Source organism: Hylobates moloch, unplaced genomic scaffold (genome assembly GCF_009828535.3).
Source record: "Hylobates moloch isolate HMO894 unplaced genomic scaffold, HMol_V3 SCAFFOLD_97, whole genome shotgun sequence".
Lineage (NCBI taxonomy): Eukaryota > Metazoa > Chordata > Mammalia > Primates > Hylobatidae > Hylobates > Hylobates moloch.
In genome coordinates this window covers 66,611-72,639 of record NW_026652372.1, presented here as the reverse complement: position 1 = coordinate 72,639, position 6,029 = coordinate 66,611, and the positions used below count along the sequence as shown (strand labels likewise).

General features: G+C 38.0%; 1 pseudogene; it reads right to left on the bottom strand.

Annotated features, from left to right (window-relative positions):
• Positions 1 to 625: 625 nt before the first annotated feature.
• Positions 626 to 3,980, bottom strand: LOC116463947 (angiogenic factor with G patch and FHA domains 1-like; annotated as a pseudogene).
• Positions 3,981 to 6,029: the final 2,049 nt, after the last annotated feature.

The window sequence follows — 6,029 nt, the reverse complement described above, 5'->3', positions numbered from 1 at the left end:
GGACTATTTCAACATTGTACTCATTTGCTCAAGTATAAACATTTCATTAGCTATGAAACAAACCAAATACAAATGCTGAATGTATGGTACATATCAACAAATTCAGATGCTTCACCGAAGAAAACAATAAAAGATGAATTTTCTATGACATGTCACCTGTTCATTAGTTCTTTAATATGATTCAGGCTATTCCAAATATAAGAAAATGTATGCATCACTATCCATGTTTTCTCAACATTTTTTATCTAGGTCCTGAAGGGCATAATTATATTGTCAGATTTATTTTTATATACTTTCAATGTTTCTTTTGATGTATTTTCTGTGCATCTTAGTATGAATAGATGGAGACAAGGACAAATGTACGTTTAAGTGGTTATATGAATTTTGCTTATATGGCTAATTGCTTATATGGATGTTCTAAATGACAAGATAAAATAGTAAAGTTTGATAAACTTATCTGTGCCCTGTAAACTTTAGTTCACTTACTGTATAACTTAACTCAGTCACTAATTGGTTTAAAAAGTGTTTTTTAAAAGCTGCAAACCACACTTGATTACACATTTCTGAATTAGGAAGGGGTGAACTGTGACACAGTTTTCTTGTGCCATTGACTTTTTTGGGGAGAAACGTTCTGCAATAAAATAAGGGTTTCCAAACTCTATTTTTAAAAAAGCTTGAGGATTCTTCTGTGATTAACCTTCACTCCTCAGTCTTTTTTACCCAAGGAATGGTTCTTAAGTCATCTTTTGGAAGTTTAGTTTCTGGAAAGTTTTCAGCAAACCTCTCCTGTGCTTTGTCCTAGTTTGTGTTGTTGCTGTTGTTGTTCTAGTTTTGGAGAAGGTGAGTCTCTTTAATCGAGGATGGTTTGTCTGTATCCAATCCTGCATGTGTTTGCCGAAGCTGAAGCTGTATCAGAGTTTTTATTCTCCCACCATCGTTCCCCAGGCATTCTCCTGTTTTCAACACATCTTTTTCAACATCTTCTGACCTTTGTCACTATCAGTAATTTCAGAATGAACAGATGCAGGAGCATCATCTCTTTGGAAATTCCCTTCACTTCCAATCTGCTCCTATGTTTTCCAGCTCTATCTTTATATTTTAAGTTGTCTAGTATCTTATCATCTTCATAGTCTGTATTCTGTAAACCATATTTTACTCATATATTTTAAAAATCCTTTTCTTCTATCCAACTCGTTTCCTTCTTAGTTAATGTTGGACCAACAAATGATTCATCTTTCTTATCAAGGAAAAGGTGAGCTCTAACCAATCATGGTTCACATCCAACACAGCTATCACTGCCAGGGTGAATGTGAGAAGATAAGGAGTTTCGATATCATGATCTTGCTGATCTGACAGTTGAGGCACTCACTTTATTTGGAAGACTAACATCATTAGAGTAGGTCTGACAATAATCTGAGATTGACTAAGGAGCATGGTTCTCTGTGTGTTCTTCTACATCAGACGTTTATTATCTCCATTTCTCCCGCAGCTGAGTACGTTACTGAGTTCTTCCAGCTGCGTGCAGAGCTCCTGGCGGTTGTTCGTGTCACCCCAATCTCTCCAAGTTTCACTTTCTCCCCATGCTCAAGTTAATAAGGGTCACATTTAGTTTTCAGCTGAACAATCCGTTTTTCATTAACAATTGTTCCATTTTGACGGCCTGATGCAAAAGGACATAATTTTGTAAGTCATGGTCAAAATAAATTTCTACATGAAACTTACACCAACTTCAGGGATTCGAAGAATATGCTGCATATCATTTTCCCTTCCATTTGTAGCAGATTTTACAGCAGTAATGGTGAAGAGTGATCTTGTCTGTAACACGGGTGATCTAATGACAATTACTCTCACACATGGGGGCCACACTTTTTCCTCATCTTCCTCCTCAGTATCTTTTGCAGTTGCATTGCCTTCACTGTAATGCCTTCATCATAACTACCCTCGGTTGGAGAGTCTGTAATTTCACCTTCTTCTGGTTCACTATCAGTGTCTCTCACTTTCTCATCTTTAAAAAAGTTGAATTGAGATGTTTTCATTAAGAGGAGATTCCATAGTATTTCCACTAACTGGAACAGTGAATTTTGGGGGATTATTTTTGTGATGAATGCCTATTTTGGCCTTTTCTTCACACTTGTAAAATTGTCTTTCCTATTGCAGCTTGTATGTTCAACACTGAAGGCTTCTTGATCCTCTGAATTCAAATCCTCTTCCTCATTTTTTTTTTTTTTTGTAGAAGAGTCTGGATCCTTTCCTAATTTTTTTTATTTTTGTTTTGTGTTATAAGTCTGATAAGGTTGCAAATCTACTAGAAAATGAAACCGATAGCGACCACTTTCCACAACACGGTAGTAATAAATTGGATCATAACAAATTGGATTCTCAGAATCTTAATAGAAACCAGTACTGTGGTCAAAATACAGTCCAGCATTTTCATCATAACTAAATCCAGTCTGTGATAAAGCCGCTTCTGCTGCAGCTCTCAAACTTCCAGCTATTGACGAACCTTCTAAGGATGTATCTTGTTCTGCTAATGCAGATGTTGGTTCCTGTGAATTTGAGGCAAATTACCCTGTTGTCTACATTCAACATTTGCTGTTTTATCAGTACCAGGGTGAGCATCATTTTCTATTTGTAACTGGTCTTTAGAATTCAAAGCAGGAGTTTCAATATCCTAATCTTGCTGATCTGACAGTTCAGTCACTCATTTTATTTGGAAGACTAACATCATTAGAATAAGTCTGACAATAATAATCTGAGATTGACCAAGGAGCATGGTTCTCTGTGAGTATTTCTACATCAGACTTTTATTATCTCCATTTCTGCCACAGCGGAGTACGTTACTGAGTTCTTCCAGCTGCCTGCGGAGCTCCTGGCGGTTGCTCGTGTCGCTCGGAGAAGTCTTCCTGTGCGAGGCCAGCTTCTCCCGTTCCCGCACCTGCGCCGGCAGCTCCGCGGTCGCGTTCCAGCTTCCCCGCCCTCCTTCTCCGGAGGCCCACTGGGGCTCGGGGAGGAGGAGGGGCCGCCAAAGCGAAGGCGCTGGGGGCGGGGACGGGCCGTGAGCCTAACGGGGCAGCGGCAAGAGCAAGGGGACGGCGATTGCCCTGCCTGATCTGCGCAGCCTGGAATCCTAGGAACGATTGTACCTTCTCCAGCGACGGGGGCCGCGGGAGGAGCGACGAAGTCCAGGAGCCAGAAGCGCTCTGGCCGTTCTCGAGTTGAGCTGGAAACAGTGGCCAAGAGCGTTTTAAATCGAGTTTCCAGTTTCCATGTGGCTAGACATGACCTGCTGGTTACTCTTATTTTTTTCTGCATTCGTTGAGCTATGATTGACAAATTGAAAACTGTGTATTTTTAGGGTGTACAAGAGTGTTTTCAGATATGTATACGCTTTTAAATTATCTCAATTAAGCTAGTTAGCATATCTATCCCCTCACATAGTTAATACGTTTCTGTGTGTGTGTTGAGAGCACCTGAGATCTATTTTTGCAACAAATTTCAAGTACACGGTATTGTTAACTATAGTCACCATTCTGTACATTAGGTCCCGGCAGTTACTCACCTTGTAACTGAAGGTGCGCCCCTTCCATGGAAATCTCCCCTCTTTGCCCACTTCCTAGCCCATGGGAACAACCGTTCTACTCTGTTTCCATGGCATTTTTATTTTTATTTACTTTTTTAGATTTTACATACAAACGAGACAATGCAGTAATTGTCCTTCTGTATTAGGCTTATTTCACTTAGCATAATGTCTTCAAGATTTATCAGTATTTTTGTAAATGAAAGAATTTCACTTTTTATTAAAGCTGAAATTATATATCTCTCAGTTTATTTATCTGTATCAGAGGAGTGCAGATTCCCTTGATGATACTGATTTTATGTCCTTTGGCTATATACTCCCAATTGGGATTCATGGTAGTTCTAGTATAAAAATTATAAGGAACCTCCATACTGTTTTTCATAATAGCTGCACCAATTGACATCGTCAGCAACAGTATACAACTGTTCTCTTTTCTCTGCACCCTAACACTTTTTATCTTTTGACTTTTTGATAATAGGTATCCAAACACCACGATAAGGTGATACTTCATTGTGATTTTGATTTTAATTACTCTGGTAATTAGTGATGTTGAGGATTTTTTATATACCTATTGGCCACTTGTATATCTTTGGAAAAATTGCCATTTATGTATTTTGCCCAATTCTTAATCAGGAAATTGCTTTTAATTCTGCTGTGGGTTCCTCTTTTGTATTGATTAGTGTGACATATGTTTTGGATAGTTACATATTATCCTACACATGGTTTACAAATATTTTCTCCCATTCCATATAATGCCTTTATATTTTGCTGATTTTTCCTTTATTGTGCAGAAACTTTTTACTTTGACATAGTTCCACTTGTTCATTTTTGCATTTGTTGACTGTGTTCTTGGTGTCAAATCCAAAGCATCATTGCCATGACCAGTGTCAAGGAGGTTTTTCACCACGCTTTTTTTTTAGAGGATTCATTATTTCAGTTCTTATGTTTAAGTCTTTATTTCATTTCAAATTCGTTTTGTGATGGTATGAGAGAAAGGTGTACTTTTTCTCTGTGCATATCTAGTTTTTCCTACACCACTCCTTGATGTGTTTATCCTTTCTCCGTTCTGTGGGATTAGTTGACTGTATATTTGTGAGTTTATTTCTGGGTCCTCTATTCTGTTATATTGGTTTTATGAAGGTACTGTACTATTTTGATGGCTATAGTTTTGTAACACAGTTTGAAATCAGGAAGTGGGAGGCTTCCAGCCTTTTGGTTCTTCTCAGTATTTGGCTATTTGAGGTCTTTTGTGGTTCCATACTAATTTTAAAATTGTTGTTCTGCACTTTTAATAAAATGGCATTAAAATTTTGATAGAAATTTATTTAACCCTGTAGATCACTTTGTGTCGTATGGAAATTTTAACAATATTTTTAGAATCCATGAATACAGGATATATTTCCCATTTTGTATTCTTCATTTTCTTTCCTCAACATTTTATAGTTTTCAGTATGCAGCTCTTTCATATTCTTTGGTAAACTCATTCCTAAGTATTCCATTCTATTTGATAATATCGTAAATGGCATTATCTTTATTCCTTTTTCAGATATTTTGTTGTTACTGTAAAAAAATGCACCTGATGTTCATATGTTAATATTGTATCCTGACAATTTACTGAATTGGTTAGTTATAACAGGTTTTTTTATTCTTTGTGGTAAAATGGTGGGTATTCTGAACTCTGGTTAAACGTTAAATTGATAGTTGCTATTATCATTTCAAAATTATTTAAATAATGATCAGATGGATTCCTGCTTTCATGAATTCAATGGAATTCAAGTCTTCCCATTTAAAATAATTTTGTGTGGTTGACCTGGGTCCTGGGAATTTGGGTCCCCCCGTGGGAGCCAGGAGATTCGGTCGGATGTGGGAGGGAGAAGCGGTCAGAGAGGGGACTGAGCTGGGGAAGCAAAGAGGGGCTCCAGGACAGCCGAGAGGAGAGAGGGTGGTGTCGGAGACATAGGTGGGAAATGAACAATGAGAACTCATGGACACAGGAAGGGGAACATCACATTCCGGGTACTGTTGTGGGGTGGGGGGTGGGGGGGGCGGGGACAGCATTAGGAGATATACCTAATGCTAAATGACGAGCTAATGGGTGCAGGAAATCAACATGGCACATGGATACATATGTAACAAACCTGCACATTGTGCACATGTACCCTAAAACCTAAAGTATAATAATAAAAAAAAAAAAACTACAGAGAAGTATTCTGTGAAACTTCTTTCTGTTCTGTGCATTCAGCTAACAGAGCTGAAGCCTCCTTTTGATTGAGGAGTTCTTTTTTTTATCTTCTTTTATTTTTTTATTATAGGTTTTAGGCTACATGTGCACAATGTGCAGGTTTGTTACATATGTATCCATGTGCCATGTTGATTTCCTGCACCCATTAGCTCGTCATTTAGCATTAGGTATATCTCCTAATGCTGGTTGAGGATTTCTGAAACACTCTTT